We start from the raw sequence: 20,216 nt of genomic DNA, 5'->3' as shown, positions 1-20,216 counted from the left end.
GACTTGTGTCCATTTATCCTTTTATGTAGGGATTGTCCAGTTTGGCTGATGTACATAGCAGAGGGGCATTGCTGGCACACGATGGCACATATAACATTGGTGGACATGCAAGTGAATGAACTGGTGATGTTGTGGCTGATCTGGTTAAGTCCTGTGATGGTATCGCTGGTGTAAATATCAGCCTTCTTTCTAGGCACCATTAAACACTATGTAAATGTTGCCTAGCAAGAGGGCTTAAGTGGGACTTCATTAGTGCATAACGGCTTGTGTAGACCCGCTGCACAATGGTGAATTTCATCCTCTGTTCTTAGAAGGGAATGAGTTGCTCATGTCAACTCATAGGAACAGCCCTAATTGGCTCCAAAGAGAATTGCATCTAGCCCTTCTCACAAGGGAAGCTGGTATGAAAAGAGCCTTGTGCAATGCAGGGGAAAAAACAGAGAATCTTCAAGGGCCACAACCAGCATGGAGAGGACCCTGGTGAGGAATAACTAATAAAAACACAAGAGAAATCTGACATATTCAGCATTCTTCACATGCACACACACACACAGGAGAGAGACACAAATAACAGGCATTGCAAGAAATCCTAAAATCCCAGTTGCTCGTCAATAGCTATGGGGTCCTATGCCACCAAAGAAAAGCCTAAACCTGGCTTCAGCACTTTTCAATATCCCTCAGGCCATGATCTCAGAGAGATTTGAGGTTTCTACAAAAGTGATCCACAGTTTAATAGTTCATGCTGACATTTTCATTGTTACTAAGCTTCAGTTAGTAACCCGTTACAATTAACTGGGGGAGGGGGGGTCAGTTGCCACCTCTCTTAGGACTGTTCTTTCGATCTGTATCTGAAGATTCAAGAAAACAGCACCACATATATTCACATTTTGAAGCTTTTCTTTTCATCAAAAAGAGTTAGAATGGTTTTTTTTTTTAATGAAAGGTTAAAACCTCTGAGGGCACCATAGAAGTGCCAGTACAACATGCCACTGAGTTCTGGCTCACTTCAAAACCTACTGTATCCAGAAGGGAGTTCCCTTCTTTGTAATAAACCCAGTAAGACAACAGCATGGAGAGAAAGCTACTGTGTCGGTTTCCCAATTAAATAAAAGTCTATAAATATAATGAAAATAAGTTAGTCAATTGGCCAAGCTTGTATGCCTTCTACTCACCTTGATGGCATTTCTCTGTGTGGATGCAACACAGCTTTTGAACGCCACAATTCCAACATTTCAGAGAGTGTTCTAGGCATCAATGGGCAGGACCAGCGCTAGGGTTTCTCACGCACTAGGCGCACTGCCATTTCGCCGCCCCCTGCGCTGATCCTGCAGCTCCGGTGGAGCTGCCGCAGTCATTCCTGTGGAGGGTCCTTTGGTCTGTGGCTTTGGTGGAGCTGCCGCAGGCATGCCTGCGGGAGGTCCACCGGAGCCGTAGACCAGCGGACCCTCTGCAGGCATGCCTGTGGCAGGTCAACTGGAGCAGCCTGCCCCCGCCCCCCCCAGCAAAATGCCGCCCCCCGAATAATCCTGGCGCCCTAGGCAATTGCCTAGTCTGCCTAAATGATAGCGCCGGCCCTGTCAATGGGTAGAACCTTATCGATTACGGGGGACAATGGTATGGGAGGAGAGTAACATGGGGGACCCTGGCACTTTGCAAAGGGAGAAATGGAGGGCCCACAGAACCCTGGCATGGAGGGAAAGGTGAAGAATGGGGAGACACAGAACCTCTGGCATGGGAGAAGGGCATGGGGGGCAAGGAATAAACAATTCTTTAGTGAGAATGTTGGGGAGATTCCTACCATGAGCCTGATCTTTCCTGATAACAAAAATGAGATACTCTCAGAAACTGAGGCAACAGAACTAGTAGTGCTGGAGCAAACTGCTAGCCCAGTATCTTGTCTTCTGACAGTGGCCAATGGGATATGCCTCACAGGGAATGAACAGAATAGGTTATCATCAAGTGATCCATCCCATTGCCCATTCCCAGCTTCTGGCAAACAAAGCCTAGGGACACCATCCCTGCCCATCCTGGCTAATAGCCATTGATGGACCTATTCTCCATGAATTTATCTACTTTTTTTTTTTTTTAATTTTTCTCCTGCCATGACAGTGTGTTGCTCTTTTAGGGCTTTCTTAGAGATCCAACCAAAATGAAGAGGGAAAGCTGGACAGGTGGCAGCTCATACTTCAACAAACTTTGGATATCAACATCTCTGGACTGGGCAATAATTGTCCACTTGCTCAATATCTGACAATTAACAGTTATTGCTTGTGCTGTCTGCTTCTTCTTTTGTTTGATTGGCTTATTGAGATTAGCAAATTTTTTGACATTATGCCTTTTTATGGAATCAAAGAGGGCTACCTCTCCCCTTTGGAGCATACTGGTTACAAATGGCTTCATTTCTTGTGTGCCATTCTCTTATGCACAAACTTCCTGCACTTTCAGGTAGGGCCTCAGCAGATGTTGCAATGTTCACAAGTGGCTGGCTGTTGTCTGGGCTTGATCCAGCTTCAATGCTAAAAGTATTTGCCATTCTTTCAGTCACAAAATTTTTAATAACTTCAACAGCAGTTTCATCTGCAACCCTGAGCTTTGTGGTAGCTTCTTTGTGCAGATCTGTGCTCAAGGATGCACTCTACACATTAATTTTGTCGTAACTGTTACAGCTGCCTTAAAATGTGCAGTCAGGAAATGCATGGTCAGAGCCTTATCTTTTGTGTAAAGATGCTGATGCTTCACACAATCCTGGCTGAGAGATTGCTCAATGGCTATGTCATGCTGTACGCCACTGAAGGGTCTGGCAGTATGGTATACTGTTCCCTGACTATCTATTAGGGCATGTTATATTATGTGGTTTCTCCTCTAGAAGTCTGGCTTCTGCTACATGTACACAACCCCATCTCGCATAGTTCACATAACCACACTGAAACATGGCACAAACAAGCTCAGAATGTCATGTGACTACAGATTTCTGCTTTAACTGAAGGCAAAAAAGGAGAAAGCATAAAATATCACTTGTGGCTAAGTATTTCCCAAACACTCCTATTCTGAGTACATAGTTGCATTGTCAATTGTGTTGAGGAGCTTTCTGCAAATTTTGGTGAAAATTAGACTATGTATTGTTGAGTTATAGCCTTTTTGTGATTTTTTTTTTCAGGTTGGTTGCCGTATAACATTTAAACATTATGTGATATATAAAAATTGCACCACTTCCAGCATCTACATCCACCAGGTGATAATGACCACCAGCTTTGTGCCTAACATGTTGTAGCAATACATTTTTTATAGCGTATGGGTTGCCCTAACTCATTAATAAGACCTCTTCATAAATCTGGCTGTTAGACTAATACTGCAACCATCACAGGGCTGTCTGAGATTCATACAGTAGCCTGGAACAGGAGTTCCCAGGATATCATATTTGTAAAATCACTTTTAAAAACTGAAGAATATCATTGCTTTCTGGTAATTATTGATATTACAGTGCCCAAAAAGTGCTAGGCCCTATACAGACATATAGGAATACACCATCTGTGCTGCAAAAAGCTTGCAGTCTAAACAGGTATATCTGATATAATGATATTTTGTGTAAGAAATATTTTAGAAATGTAAATTCTGGGACCAGTAACCTGTTCTGAGCCTGTTTCTTGCAGTGCTGCAACATGGTTGTATGTGCTGTATATTACAGGAACGCAAAACTGTTTACATAAAGTATTCCAAATAGGTGAACTTGTTTTACAATTTTGAGATCAAGATTTTTATTTAATAAAACTAGAAAAAATTAAATCAGCAAGCAAGAAAAGCAGAGCTTAAATGAGAACTAAGATAAATAGCAAGATACGGTATCAAGTGTTTCCACATTAAAAGTATCTTTAGATCCATGCTGCCAACTTGCCAAATAAAGATATTTACATCAGTCAGCATTATTATAAAGATATAGGTTACAAGAAATTTAATATTTAATTTTATCAACACACATGAAATAGCCTTTAAAAGGAGTGGGGGAAGGAAACTGCTGCTGCTTTACCCTCAGGCCTTGTCTACACTACCAAGTTTTGTCGCCAAAAACTGCTTTTTGGCAACAAAACAGCAAGACACACACACTACAGTGGGACTTTTGTCGTGAAAAATGCCCAGTTTTGGCAACAAAAAACTTCCACCCCTATGAGAGACTGTCGTCTTTTCCCCTCCCTTTATTATCGACAAAGAGTCAGTGTAGACACTGCTGATTGTTTCAGGGCTGCCCAGAGGATTCAGGGGGCCGGGAGCAAAGCAATTTCAGGGGCCCCTTCCTTAAAAAAAAGTGGCAATACTATAGAATACTATATTCTCGTGGGGGCCCCTGAGGGCCTGGGGCAAATTGCCCCACTTGCCCCCCCACCCCCGACGGCCCTGGATTGTTTTATCGACAGAACTGCCTTCTGCCAGTTTCCCACAATGCCTGCCCTGATTGCTCTGCTCAGTGTTTTGATCTCTGCGGCCCTGCAGGCATGCGCCCCTCCCCTTTCAAAGCTCCAGGAAGTATCTGTGTGCTTGCTCAGTTCAAAGAGCAAATCATGAAAATGCTCTTGTTCTGTCCTGCACTAGGAACACAGAAGCAGGCAGACTGCTGCTGCAGGTGAAGGGGGACAGACTGCTGTGCTGCTTTGCCATTCCTCAGCATTGAGAGCTCACAGAGCTACTCATGATGCTGCTCTCAGCAGCTGAGGCGGCTGTGGGAGAACTCGGAGAGAATTCCAAGATGTGCAGCGATCAGCTCTTCCTTCCCACAACACTGTACTGTGGGATACAACATACCCACGGTGCATTGCTTACCCTGTCGATGATGGTGTCCCCAATGTGGACATGATCTGTAGACAGAGGGAGCAAGTGTGAACACCCCTTGGAGATTTTTGTTTTGTCAACTTTTGGGTGTCAACATAAGTTTTGTCAACAAAACTTGGTAGTGTAGACAAGCCCTCAGAAATGCTGGTACATTCTTTATGTCTACATTTAAAATGCTAAAGTGGCAAAACTGCAGTGACAACACTACTTATGCCAATGGAAGGGGTTCGCCCGTCAGGGGTAAGTAGGGTGACCAGAGTCCCAATTTTATAGGGACAGTCCTGATTTTTGGGTCTTTTTCTTATATAGGCTCCTATTACCCCACCACTCCCTGTCTCGATTTTTCACGTTTGCTGTCTGGTCACCCTAGGGGTAATTCACCTCCCCGACAGGCGGTAGTTAGGTCAATGGGAGAATTCTCCCATCAATCTAGCGCTGTCTACACCAGGGGTTAAATCGTTTTAAGCTAGCTAGTTAAAAGGTGTGCATTTTTCACACCCCTGAGCAACATAATTATACTAAACTAATTTCCTAGTGCAGACCAGGCCCTAACACTGTCTACACCTGGGGTTATGGTGGCATAGCGACGTCTCTCAGGATCATGGATTTTTTACTCCCCTGAGAGATGCAGCTATGCAGATGTAAATTTTCAGTGTAGATCAGGACTCAGTTCCAAATTATGCACTTAAAAGAGCTGTAGAACTTAAACTGAACAATAAGGCGTATAGTACAATAAAGAGTGGAGAAGAGGAGGCCAATCCATTATTGTAAAACACTACATATTTCACAAAAATCTTATAAAAACACAGAACATTTAAGTAACCTACAGCACGCACATTTCCAGTGTGGAGTACTTCATCAAGTAATGGCACAAGTACGAACAACTGCCATGCTTTTATGTAATGGCATCAGGTTTCGCTATAGGCTACACTATTAGTTGGCATATTCATTTAGCTTATGAGTCATTCATTGTGTAAACATCATAACAGAGACACCTACAAACTAATGAATTGTGAAAGAACTATAACATTTCCTCCCTTCAGGCTTCCACCAGAATGTCACAAAATAATGTTAATATCACAAAAGCTAGTTAGCAAAAGAGGAATTATGCACTAGCCAATAGTCAAGCCTCTGTCTTTTACAAATCAGCCAGTAGCAGTCAATATTTTTTATTTGAAACACCACCATTCACCATAATCATGTTGCAGAACACTAACAAGAAAAGGTAACAACTGAGACAGAAATTATCACTTTTATTTCAGAGCCCTGGCTTTTATGACCATCCTCACTACAGACAATACACATCCGTGCTAGAGAAACTGCAAATTTGAGTTTTGCTGTTCTTCAGCATCTGAACTTTCTTGCAGAGGAGGGAACAGGGGAAGGGGGGAGGATGACAGTGTATATAGCCCTTTGTTTTGCAAAGACATCTTTAAAAAAAACCCAAACAGATACATTACCATCATGTCCAGTCTGCAGCCAAACAGAATGGAAGACAAGCAGTGAGAAAAGAAGGGTGTTGTTCAGCTACAGAATTACAGCAACTTAAAAGACTAAGGCCGTGTCTACACTACAAACTTTGGTTAACTCATATCACTGGTGTTGTTAGGAATCAGGGTCTGCAGCAGAACCAGTCTCTGGGCAATATAACAAATGCAGCTGGCATGCAGTAGACTGCCCAGTGGCCACACTGCTTGATTGGTGGGAAGAGTCATCAGATCAAGCCTTAAGACCACCAGCAGCAGTATTTTGGCAGCTTCTCAAAGCATTCACTCATGGCTGTGATAGCTCCTGCTCCTGCCTTGTGCCCAGAATTGCCCCTGTATTGCCTCACTCCAGGTAACTCGGTTCTGACCCTTGGCTCCAATTCCTAACTTCTGACTTCAGCTCTGGCATCTGGCCTCTGACTCCATCTCTGACCCTGGGCTCCTATTCCTGGCTACCAACTCCTGCTCTAACCACTAGACTTGACATTTCTGCCCATCTGAGTGTACAAATGTAGTCCGTTGTGGCTACATGTACACCAGCCGTGGTTCTCATGGGTCAGTGTATGTGTGATGCTGTGGTTTTCCTTGCTGTCCCCCCCTGTGGAGTGGTAAGGGTAGGGATGCAGCCCAAGATGCCATGTGGTATGTTGGGGGGGTATAGGGAACTTCTACTATGGAGTTCTCCAAGATCTGCAAAGATGAGTCTGGGATATTTGGACCTGTTTGTCAACCAGGGTCTGCAGCATTTAAATTTGCTCCCTGAAGAGACCCATTAAGTCTTGGTGTATCTCTCCCTCTCCCTGCTGGCATTCTCGGGCTTTCTTCTGTCCACTTTTTCCCTCTCCATGCCATCAGCCCTCAAGGCACTTTGTTCACAGTCCAACGCAGCACCAGCTTGCAGGACCTCACTCAGTATGTCCTCCCTAATCCTCTCTTTTCTCCTCATCAGGGTCAAGTGTTCTGTGGGTGTGGAAGGGCCCCATAACAGCAACAGCTCATGATTAAAAAACAGATCTATCATTGGGCTTACAGAGAGAGAAAGGTTAGTTTCAAAACTCCCTTCCTTTATTCCCACAAAACTTTTACTACAAGACATGGTTGTTGACACTTCAGCTTTGGAGCACAGCACCACTCTCCAGCCCATCAGGGTGAGTATGGCCCACTGTGAGGCAGGGAATTTCAGTTGTATGAAACAATAAAATTCTGGTCCCTATTCCATGGGTACGCGTATAGTGAAATGGCACTGAATATTGGCACTATTTTCCATAGGCAGTGGTGATTTTAGCTGCTATCTTACTCCTGAGGGCAACAAAAGGCACAGAGATGACAGTTGCTACTGGTGTCCTGAAGCCGCATGGGCCCGTATGCCGCTAGCTTATTTACTGCAAAAGAGACAGCCAAACTCATCACAGGATGGCATGGGAGAGTGTCCTACCACAGAGGAAGAAATAAGGCACCCAATCCCTAGAAACCCTCAGGAGAGGATTGCAGAGTATTTCCATTAAAGTTTCATCGAGATCTCTCAGGAGGATGCAAGGGGCATCTATCCCCACGTACATATACAGCAGATACCAACCCTACCTCTGTTCGTTATACTGCTACCTTTTCTAGTACAAGTAAAACAATGAAAAGTTGATACCTGTGTATTGTAAACTTGGGGATGGGCCAGGTGCCATTTTTACATTTAAACAGTGTAAGGGGAAAAATACAGGCATACACTTACCTGAGGTCCCTTCCCCTTCAACAGGCTAGTCCATGCTCAGCTGGCAGGACTGGCTAGACCATGCAGGAGTCTCAGACAGGTCCTGGCATAGGTGGACTCCCCTGAATGTCACCTCTCTCCTGCTCCTCCTCCTTCCAGTTCATGGCAGGGACCTGTGGCTTGGGCTCCTTGGAGACATCCACAGTAGTGTGCAAGGTAGCAGTGGGGTCTCCACCAAGTACAGCCTGCAGTTTGCCATAACCTATAATGGAAGATTGACAAAATTGGTTTTATTTAGTCTGGAGAAGAGAAGACTGAGAGGAGACATGATGACAGTTTTCAAGTAGGTAAAAGGTTGTTACAAGGAGGAGGGAGAAAAGTTGTTTTTCTTAACCTCTGAGGATAGGACACGAAGCAATGGGCTTAAATTGCAGCAAGGGAGGTCTAGCTTGGACATTAGGAAAAACTTCTTAACTGTCAGTATAGTTAAGCATTGGAATAAATTGCCTACGGAGGTTGTGGAATCTCCATTGGAGATTTTTAAGAGCAGGTTAGACAAACACCTGTCAGGGATAGTCTAGATAATACTTAGTCCTGCCATGAGTGCAGAGGACTGGTCTAGATGACCTCTCGAGGTCCCTTCCTGTTCTATGATTCTATAAAAGCATCAGGTATGTGACTCAGCACCAGTTTGATTGTTGGCCTCCATGGCCTTGTGGTATGCCTGCCGCAGTTCATTTGCTTTCATGCAACACTGCTGCTGAGCCGTCACACTCCTTTGCCTGCATCCCCAGACAATCTTTTCATAAATGTTGACACTTCCACAGCTTGCCCGTAGCTGTGCCTACACAACCTCTTCTCCCCACAGGCCCAGGAGATCCAAAATCTCCTGTCCGCTCCAGGCAGGAATGTGTCTAGTATGTAGAGCTGTTATGGTTGGTTGGACAGTTGTACACAAGGGAGAGCTGCTAGATATGCATGCCAAGATGGGCAATCAGGAAAAGGTATTTCAAAAATATGCAGTGGGCTTTAAAAGGGGGGATTGCTGCCAGTCTCCATGACCCATAGGCAGTAGTGCTTACAATTGTGACAGAGAGGTCAGTGTCCAGGGAATGGGGCATTGTGGGACAGCCGCTAGAGGACTGTTAAAGTCGACACAGGTTGTGCAGTGTCTTCACTCCCCCTGCATCAAGCTCAGTAAGTTACCACAGCTCCACACTGTTTGGGGAAGGTCGTTTTACTGTGTCACCATTACAAGGTGCTTATATCAGCCAGAGACAAATTGGAATGTAGACACATATGCACAGATAGGTTGACACAAGGAGACTTATGTTGGCCTAACTTTGTAATTTGGACCAGGCCTCACAGCGTTAACAGTTTCACAGTATATCAAGTAAATTCAGCAAATGCACTTGTCCAGTGTAGCTGGCTGATGTTTCACACCTTTGAATGCATGTTCCGTAGAAAGTTACTGACGGATCACCTTCATTTTTTATTTTTAAAGCAGTGGAAGTACTTAAACAATTAGATGGGAGCCAGGAAAAGGGTCAGAATTAAACTAAGGGCTTCTTTGCATGGTGGGGTAATGCACTCTGTGAGGGTGTGATTTCTAAAGCAGGGGTTCTCAACCTTTTTCTTTCTGAAGCCCCCCTCAACAGGGCTACACAAACTCCAGGGCCCAGCAGGAAAGGGGGCGGGGGACTCGGGGCTCAAGGCCAGGCCCTCAGGCATAGTTATAGTTTGACTTCTATTTCTGGGGGGTAGGGGCCAATGAGACTTGACTCAGCTCCACACAGCAGAGTCCAGGAAGGCAGTGTCACCTCCACCCCCTGACTCACCTCAGCAGGCCACCCAGCCTATCTGGGTTGTGTGTGGTGGTGGTTCAGCTCAAAAAAAATTGAAAATCGCGCAGAGTGCAGACAGTGGGCAGCTAGGGACTGTGTACAGGCACAGGGGTAGCTCAGGATGCAGGGAGGGGGTAGCTAAGGGCTGTGTGCTGGCAGGGGGGTAGCTCAGAATGCAGGGAGGGGGTAGCTCGGGGCTGTGTGCAGTGAAGGGGTAGCTCAGGGTACAGGGAAGGGGTAGCTACGAGCTGTGTGCAGACACAGGGGTAGCTCAGGGTGCAGAGAGGGGGTAGCTAGAGGCTGTGTGCAGGGAGAGGGTAACTAGGGGCTGTGTGCAGGGAGGGGGTAGCTCAGGGTGCAAGGAAGAGGTAGGTAGGGGCTGTGTGCAGGCAGGGGGGTAGCTCAGGGTGCAGAGATGGGGTAGCTAAAGGGAGATGTGCCAGGCATCAGTGCTCCCAACCCTGGTGCTCCGGGCAGCTGAGCGACGCAGCCATCCCCAGTGCTCCCGACCACCCTGCCTCCCTGAGGGAGGTGGGGTGGCCAGTCCCAGTGCTCCTAGCAGTGCAGCATTAGCACCAGCTTCCCTGCATCCCTGCAGGAGGCAGACCAGCCAGGCTGAACCAGCAAAGGCAGAGCGCTAAAGTGCAGGGGGGCCTGGCTGGGGGCAGAGCATGGGCGCGGCCATGCTAGGTTGTTTGGGAAGACACAGCCTACCCCTGTCTACCACACCCGCAGCCCATGGCTACTGTAGAAGATGGTGAGACTCACTCCCAAAGCAGAAACCTCAATTTCTGCATTAAATAAACCAACTGTATCCTATCACAGCAGAATCACTGAGAAATAAATCTTCCTTTGAGGATACTGATTCCTTCAGTAAAGAAACTTCCACATTCTGTGAAATGCAGCAAACCGGCCTTGTCTTTCTGAGACCTTCCTGATGTATTATACAAAAATGATAAAGGTCAAGTACATTTTCTTTGCTTTTCAGCTCACTGAAGTCACCTTGATCTTCTTCCTGAGACAATGTAATGACAGAAACTCACCTTCTCATCTTTTCAGAGGTGCAGTTTTGTTAATGAGGGGCCCCAGTTTTGCCCTACATATTTGAGACTGTGTTAGGAGCAATGATGGTTCAGCTGGAGAATTTGGAGCAAGGACAATTATCTCAAAATACCTGCTCCAAGCAGGCTTTGATCACAATTTCTGAAGCTGTATTGAATATATAGTTTGTCCTTAGCTACAGTTTGACATAAAATTGTGATTAATGCCAGTTCAACTACACCCATAGCTGGCACCCATTTTCAGCAACAAGTAATTTTGCTAGGTTTAGGAGTATTCTACTGCAGGCCTTTAAAATAATCTAGAGTCAATTATGTTATATCTGGTTCTACTGCATTCACAAACAAGCATTTTATACTGATTTTGGTAGGAAGCCGTCACTAAAATCACATCAGAAAATCTACATGTAAAACTAAAGTATTTCACTGCCCCCTCCCCTGACTGGAGTTCTATTCTGTGACCACTTATTAAAAACTATTTTAAATCTGATAAACCTGACTGGGGAGAGAAACTCATTTTCAAAGCGACTTGGCTGTATTCATGGCAGTTTACTCTAACTGAGAGAAGCTTTCAGATTGAGACTCCCATCTTTAAATTATAAGCTTTTTACATGTAAGAAAGGGGGTATTGTGAAACCAAGCTGACATTTTCCTCTTAAAATAAAGAGTCTAAAGTTAAGGGTATTTTAACCAACAAGCAAAAGTGAGTACTGGTCTCTCTAAGGTTCTGATTGTGCAAACACTCGCACACCTGCTTACAGGGGCAGCTCCAGGCACCAGCACACAAACTGCGTGCCTGGGACAGCAAGCCGCGGGGGGGGGGCGGCCGGCCTGTCGCCATGAGGGTGGCAGTCAGGTTGCCTTAGGCGGCATGCCTGCAGGAGGTCCACCGGTCCTGCGGATTCGGTGGCAATTCGGCAGCGGGTGCATCGAAGGTGTGGGACTGGCGGACCTTTCATAGGCATGCCACCAAAAGCCGCATTACCAGCGGATCTCCCGCAGGCGTGCCACCGAAAGCCGCCTGACTGCTGTGCTTGGGGTGGCAAAATACACAGAGCCGCCCCTGCCTGCTTAACAGTATTCACATGAGTAATACCATTGAAGTCAATGGGACTACATATACAAGTAAAGCTAAGCATGTGCATAAACATTTGATGAATTGGAGCCCACATTTACAGAGACTGTGGAAAGAAATACAACAGATGTTCACGTATTAAAATTACAAATACTTCATATTCAATAGTAGAATTCTCAGAGAAACTTCTACTACTTTCAAGATTTTTCAGGTTTAAGGTACAAAACATGCATGTGTGTGTGTCCACAAATATATTGTATAATATATACAACCCCGACCCAATGCTCTAAGTGACACAGCAGAATGCTGCTACACAGGGTTCCAAATCTGGGTGCCCCATTGAACAGGTTAGCAGGCAACAGTAGCAACACTACCTCAACCCTTCTGAAAGTCACAGAATCACAGATTTTTAGGGTTGGAAGGGACCTCAGGAGATCATCTAGTCCAACCCCCTGCTCAAAGCAGGACCAATCCTCACTTCCCTAAATGCCCCCCTCAAGGATTGAACTCACAACCCTGGGTTTAGCAGGCCAATGCTCAAACCACTGAGCTATCCCAGTTCATTCTCTTTTAAGTGAACCTGTATTTGACTGATGCTCAGAGCACCCAACCTGGGTTGGCCAGACAGAAAATTCCCACAATGCAGGGGACTGGGAGGGGGAGTTAAAGTGTAAATGGAAGCAAAGGAAAGTAAAATAGTTAAAGTACCTGTTTAAATATTGTGTTTTAAATAAAAAGACTTAGTAACAGAAGAGTAAAATAACATTTATTTGTGCAGATTTAAACTAGGTACAGTACCCACATAGGTTAATGGCAATATTTGCAGTGTAAAAGCAATTAGCTGCCATTGTGGAAAACATCAAATCAAGATTACTATTATGGAAATATAGTTTCACTAGATGTACAGAAACTATGACCCAACACTATCATCTAAAAACGTAAGGATCCTGTTAAGCACAAAACCTGTCTGGCTTCCATGTCACAGAAAGCTGCAGAAGCAGATTTTTTCTCGGGGCTTCTACAACTTTCCAAGTTATGGAAACTTTATGTTTGTTTTTTTAAAAACAACAGAATTGAGTCCTAATGACTCAGAAAAACAGATGCATAGGAGCTGCTGCATTAAAAATATTAGCCCTGAACAGAGAAATGGAAAAAGCAGATAGGAAAACACTGAATAGGAAAACACTGAATAGACTTACCAAAAGCAGAACTGTCTCATCACAAAAAGATAATAAACTCCATCTCTTTCAGAAAGTGTGACAGCTTGAAGTGTTGCAGAACTAATTTCTAATGCTACAATTTCCTCCTCAAATATTCAGCAACTATGCATTCTACTGAGAAAATGTGAGTGGCACTTCGTTTGAAGAATAGATGGTTTTCAACTAACCAACACAAAGTCCAAAAAGTCACAATAACTTATGTTAAATGCTAAAAAGATAATACATCTAATCAGGATCTAGTATTTACCTGAACTGACCAGGGACCTCTGGGTTGTGTTCCGACTGTTTCACAAGTGAAGACTACGCTTTGCCTGATAACTTCAGTTTATCATTCTGTGGCACAGGCTCCTCCGAATGGTAGAGTCAATGTATTGCAATTAGGGAAACAGCTCATCTTACAGCTCATCTAAAGAAAACAGAACTGAAACTAAAAACGGCTGATCTGTTTTTAGCTATGTTCGTACTTTAAAAACCTCTAAGTATTTCAAGAAAAAGCAGCAGAGAATCCTGTGGCACCTTATAGACTAACAGACGTTTTGGAGCGTGAGCTTTCGTGGGTGAATACCCACTTCGTCAGACGCAGGTAGTGGAAATTTCCAGGGGTGGTATATATATGCTAGCAGCAAGCTAGAAGATAAGAGGTTGGTTTCAATCAGCGGAGGAAGGGGCCCTGGTTTCAGCAGTAGAGGTGTGAACCCAAAGGAGGAGAACACTGGTCTGTAATTGGCGAACCATTCACGCATCCAAGTCCTTTGTTTAATCCAGAAGCTTGAATGGTGTCAAAATTTGCAAGAGAACCTTGGAGCTCAGCAGTTCTCTTTGAAGTCTGGGTTCCTGAAGTTTTTTTGCTGCAAGGATGGCCACCTAGGTCTGCTATAGTGGTGGGGCAGGGAGGTTTTGAACAGTGCTCACTTCCTACAGTTTTTGTAATTGCATCCTGATATCTGATTGTGTATTATGCCTTTCGTAGTGACCTGGTCAGTTGGCCGATGCCAACATAGCAGAGGGGCATTGCCTGGCATATGGATGGCGTATATTACTTTCCTTCCACACATGCAAGAGGATGACATCATACCAATGGACTAAAGGTAACAAAAATCCACTGCTTATCTACATAACACAGACCACAAGTGCAGGAAGAATGTAGCCACCACTATAAAGAAATGAGGAAAACCACTGATCAGCATCCTATAACAAACAGCAAAACAGGAAAACCATCAAAAAGAAGCTTCCAACCTGGAGACTTTCATTTAATAACCAAACTCCCATAAAAAAACGGACTTCAACTAAAAATAAGACAGGAGATTACAAAGCACTCACTTCCCTTCTAACAAAGGAAAAAGGACTGGAAAGTGTCTACTCCTACTGCCCCCACATGGGAACCAACAACCATGAACCCTAACCCACCCAGCAATATCGGTCAATACTATCCAACCTAACACTCAGCCCAGAACAGAAAATCTGGTCCCTATCTCGGGACCTTTTCTGCCCTGCCACACCCACCAACAATGAATACAGGTGTGGCGATTATGGGAACCCTACTTTGCCGTCTACGACTCAAAGAATATGTCCAGGACAAACACCTTGAACAGTGCAACTGATAGCACAGGTACCCCTCCACAACAGCACAGAAGGAAGAAAATCACATGGACCTCTCCTGAGGGGTCGAAATGAAAGTCTGGGACCTATACATTGAAGCTTCCGGCCGGACGTGCCACAAGCAGAAATCGCTGGTAAAAAACAACACGCGTTGCCTCAAACCTAAGTCATGTGCAGAACGCCTGCAATCACAGCCTCAGAAACCACACTTGACTTATCAAATCAGAGAGGGTGGATTAGCGAGGGTGTTGTTGTCAATATGAACAGGTTTGGACCTAAAAAGGAGGGCGCAGACACCTCTCCAATACCAATCCCCCACAGCCACTTCCTTCAAGATCCACTGAGGAATACAACAAGGAACGAACCATATCAGGACACTGGCCCTTAATAAACCGAAAAATCGCATACTTCCTTAGAGCACGACCAACGGTATTCATCTACCTACCACAGATCCAAAAACCCAGATCCTGGACGCGCCCATCATCTCGGCAATTGGCACTCTCAACTGAAGACTGTTCTGCAATATTGAAATCCTACTCAGACCCTAATGACCAGCATCCAGCTTCATCTTCTGTTGACACCCAACTGAATTTCCTGAGGAACACTGACCACCTGCACATCTGTCACCTCCCTGGCCCAGAAAACACATCCTAAGCCACACTGGATGTGAGGCTCTCTATACACAAAAATCCACACAGACCAGATTGGGAATCGAGCAGCTGTCTGGAACAGTATCCGAATGATGCCACAGCTAACAATGGCGCTGAGCTCTGTGCCTTTCACTCACGCACAGCTATTTCAAGTTTAATGAACATATATATCCCAGAATCATGGCACTGCTATGGCACCACATGGCCCACATCGTCATATTTTTATGGCTGACTGGAACAACGCTTTCCTCAGCTCTTTGTCACCTCAGCCGCTATCTCTACCTACGCTACATTGATTGAAGCATTTCATCATCTGACATGGAAGCAGACTTAGAAAAATATTCCACCAACGATTTCAACAAACTCCACCCACACATCAACCTCAAGCCTGGGACAATTCTACACGGAGGCCACTTTCTAGACACCATGGGCAAAATAAGTGATGGCACATAACACCAGTCCTATTATCGAAACACTACCGACGCTATGCTACCTTCATCCTCCGCTCAACATCCCCGGCACTCACAAACGACTCATTGTCTACAAGCCAAGCCTGAGGTACACCGCATCTGCTCTAACCCCTCAGACAGACCAAACCCTAACAAATCATCTCACCAACATTCTCAAACTACAAAGACCACACGAGAAATTAGGAAAGATATCAACAGGCAGAACGTGTACCCAGAAGCCCTCCTACTGCAAAGACAAAAGCCAAGAAGAACCAACAGGACTCCAGCTGTCCTATCTACATACAGCCCCCAGCTAATAAATCTCACGCATATCAGGGACTCAGTACAACCCATCCTGACAATGTTCCAAACTTTCCACGGTTTGGGTGCAGGCAATCCTTGCCCCACAGACACCTGCCAACCTGGAAACTATTCTCACCAGCCACTGCACAAACCCGTACCATAGTAACTCTAGGCTCAGGAACCAATCCATTCCGCAAACAAACTCGATTAGCCGACTCTGCCCACATATCTCCCACGACCCATCACTGGACCCTTAAAAACGCAGATCATATCATACTAACCATGGCAACTGTTCTTTCACCTGCACGTGCCCAATGTAATTTATACAAACATCATAGCCAGCAATGCCCTCTCTATGCAAATCGCAACTGGACAGTCACTACGGAAAAGGATAAATGGACACAAATGCAGATCAGGAATGGCATATCAAAACGCGTGTGGAGAGCAATTTCAATCTCCCTGGCTCACACTATAAGCAGGGACCTTAAGGTGGCCAATCCTGCAGCAAAAAATTCAGGACCAGACTTCAAGAGAACTGCTGAGCTTTCAGTTCATCTGCAAATTTGACAACCATCAGGCTTGGATTAACAAAGACTGTGGAATGGTAACTTTGCCAATTACATGAACACGTTTCTCCCTCCTTGGTTTTCACATCTACTGCTAGAACAGGGCCCCATCGCTCCCTGATTGAACTAACTCTTATCCTCTAGTGCCTTGCTACATATATATACCACTACCCTGATTTCCACTACTGCGTCTGAAGAGTGGGTATTCACCACGAAAGCTCACGCTCCAAAACGTCTGTTAGTCTATAAGGTGCCACAGGATTCTCTGCTGCTTTTACAGATCCAGACTAACACGGCTACCCCTCTGATACTTAAGTATTTCAAATAAGTCTTTATTATTTTATAAAAACATTTTAAATCTTATACAAGGAATCTTATTAATATTGCTTGATAAAGTGGCTCCAAATTATTTTGGCAATTAAAACTAGTGGTTGCTTAATACGATTTTGGCCAGAAAATACAATTTAGTGAACTCTCACTTTTGCTGCCTTTCAGCACTACTAAGAGAAAACTTAGCATTGAGGGGGATGGGTTTAATAACTGCACATTGGGAGGAATTTTGCAATGAGCTATCCACAATGACACTCATATCTTTTTCATGAGTGATTACAGTTAATTTAAAACTCAGAAATATATGTAAGTAGTTAAAAGTCATTCCTTGCAACTAACTTTACCTTCCATTTGTCAATACTGAATTACATCTGCCATCATGCCGCCCATTCACCTGATTTAGTAGGTCCCTTTGGAGTTCCTTACAATCGTCCCTAATCTTGAAAAACATAATCTTTGTCACCTATAAATTTAGCCTCCTTACTTTCATTTACAGATCATTTATTAACGCATTAAAACCAGCCCCAGGGCAGATTTTTAGGAACCCTAATATTAACCACTCCCAATATTGAAAATTAACCATTTATTGATACTCTGTTTTCTTTCTCTTAGCCAGTTACTAATCTATGGTAAAACTTTATCTTCAGACTCATGACTTATTAGTTTGCCTAATAGCTTCTTGTTAGGAACTTTTTCAAAAGCTTATTGAAAGTCCAAATAAATTATGCCAACTCTTTGTCTTCTCCTATGTCCACTATTTTGTTGACATTGTCAAAAAAATTCTAGTAGGCTAGAGAGATTTTCTTTTGCAGAGCCATGCTGGTATGTACTTTTTAAAAATCTAATTATTTCTTCAACCAATTTCTCTTTTACTGAAGCATGGATCTATAAGTGCGAGGATAATTCCTAGTGAATTTTGAAAATACAACATTTGCTAGCTTCCAATCCTTTGGTATAGTAGCTGATTTTAATGAGATTTCATATTTTTTGTTAGCTGCTCAGCAATTAATTCCTCAGAATTCTCAAATTAATACCACCAGGTCCTGGTGACTTACTGATCTTTATTACTTTATTCTTACACCTAATTTTTGACACCTCAGTCTGACAGTGCCTAAGCTGTATTACTTGAAAAGATTATTAATCTCCACAACATCCGTTCCAGTGAAAATCCAATACAAAGAAATCATTTTGTTTCTTTTCAATGTCCTTATTCTCATTGGGAAGGAGTAGACTTACTGCTGCAGTGCCTCCTGATGGCCAGAGGTGGTGTAGGAACTCTCTCCCCTTCCAGGAGCACCCCATTCTGATGGCTGCTCTGGACTTCCAGTGGTCCACCTTCTTATGAGTTGGCACTCTGGCCAGGTCACAATTTAATCCGCTTTTTTCAGGGCAACAAGAATTCCAATGAAACAATGTCTAATACCTTCTATCAGATCTTTGGCCATGCCTCTGGGGTCCATGGTCCTGACTCCCTTTTCTGAGGGCTGTCATCCTTGTTCCCTTCTCCAGCCTCATACCACCATACCACTGCTGGTAGGGAAACCTGGGCCCTCTCACTACAACCAGGTTTCAGCCCAGTGACCCTATAACCAGCAGTGAAGTAATGCTCAGTCCAACTCCTTGCTGCTGCTTCCCTGGATTTCTTCCTACTCAGTCCTTCCCCTCACAGCCTCTTTAAACTCTCTCTTCTCTCAGGGCTGGGACTATGAAGACCTGCCCCTGGAATCCGCTAACAAAATCCCAGCTTAAAAGTATAAACAAAAGCCCACTCCTGACTCCCTTGGGCCTGCCTTTACATTCCTCTCACTTCAATGCCTCTCAGACTCCCTCTCTGGGAGTCCAGCTCCTGCCCTTCTGCCATGTGTTGGAATTAATAATATTTGAAATTATTAATATGGGAAAACAAACACTAATTTAACCATAAATTCCTTTATTAATTCCCAGCGTACTAATACAGTTGCTCTAAACGTGCCTAAAAAGCCTCAGAAATAAGCAATTTACTACATCTGAAAAGTAACAAAACATTTATAAGCATTTGATCAAGATACTTACAAACAGGCTAATCCCAGGGGTGATTAAACCTATGTTGATTGGCTCCAATGTGATCAGGCAGGTATGAGCAATAAACTCGAACAGAGTTTACTTTTTATAACCATCAAGAAGCAAGTGATGTCATTTCTGAGTACTGACTTCAGCTAAAAACCAATTTGAGACAGCGTGACCTTCCCCTGGTGTTATCTGGACCAGTGATCTGCTAGGTCACTCCAATCCTCGACTCTGGGAGCCAGCCTTACCCTGCTCCGCTGTGAGAACCCCCACACCCAGCCTCTAGCATGTAAGCTGCTCCCAGCTACGTGAGTGAGTACTTTTGGCCAGCCATTGCATGGATTGTGCAACCAACATCCAGCCAACATCTCCGGTCCCAGACACTGTTACCCAAAATTGGGTCAGCTAGTAAGCTTAGGGAAGACTAATGACCCACCAGAGTTTGGCAGAAAGCAGCACATTTATTATACTGATAGCTAAGCTCAAAAGAAGGGGTGGAGTGTCACACACACGCTCACATACTCACGCTTCCAGGACAGGCACAGCACTGGAGATGTCAGGATCCTTGAAGGTAAGTGTCCCACAGCACAGCGATGGACGGTGTGATGAAGGTAAGTCTTCTCGAGGCACAATGGAATGCAACGCAGCAAACCACTGGCCAGGCAGTCTGGGCGAAGGGCCTTCACGAGAGGTACAAGTTTGTGAGTGCCCTTTTGAGCACATGGCCCTTTCCCCTTTTAAGGACCTGCTCCTCATGGCCTACAACTAGTGATGACTTGGCCACATCTGGTTGGTCACACTCCACCTCGGCCAGTGTCCATGCAGCGTCCATGCATTGGGTGTGAGAGAGCTGTCTAATTAGAGTCCCAGACATCTTGTCTACCTGGGAGCTTTTCTGATCTTCCAGCTGTTCAACCAGCCCATTCATCCCACAAGCATTCCAGAAGGGAGCGGGAGGGGTAAAGTCACTTCACAGGTATTCAGAGAGGGAGAGGAGACAAAAGGGGGTGGGGGAAATATAACAGATCTTTTGAGTATACAGGTTATGCATAGCATAGTTATACAG

The 20,216-nt window shown here is 44.6% G+C and overlaps 1 long non-coding RNA gene across 1 annotated transcript in view; it reads right to left on the bottom strand.

Moving 5' to 3' along the window:
- Positions 1-19,426, bottom strand: part of LOC116834090 (uncharacterized) — a 27,233-nt gene extending 7,807 nt beyond the window's left edge. Inside the window, exons 1-4 of the long non-coding RNA XR_004375868.2 lie at positions 18,341-19,426; positions 17,449-17,543; positions 13,455-13,613; positions 8,032-8,272 (exon numbers count right to left, since the gene is read on the bottom strand). This is a non-coding gene — a long non-coding RNA (uncharacterized LOC116834090). The remainder of the gene's footprint in view (positions 1-8,031; positions 8,273-13,454; positions 13,614-17,448; positions 17,544-18,340) is intronic.
- Positions 19,427-20,216: the final 790 nt, after the last annotated feature.

This window comes from Chelonoidis abingdonii, chromosome 1 (assembly GCF_003597395.2).
Source record: "Chelonoidis abingdonii isolate Lonesome George chromosome 1, CheloAbing_2.0, whole genome shotgun sequence".
In the NCBI taxonomy this organism is placed as follows: Eukaryota; Metazoa; Chordata; order Testudines; family Testudinidae; genus Chelonoidis; species Chelonoidis abingdonii.
The sequence above is the reverse complement of the archived record's forward strand: the minus strand, read 5'-3'. Positions and strand labels throughout refer to the sequence as shown.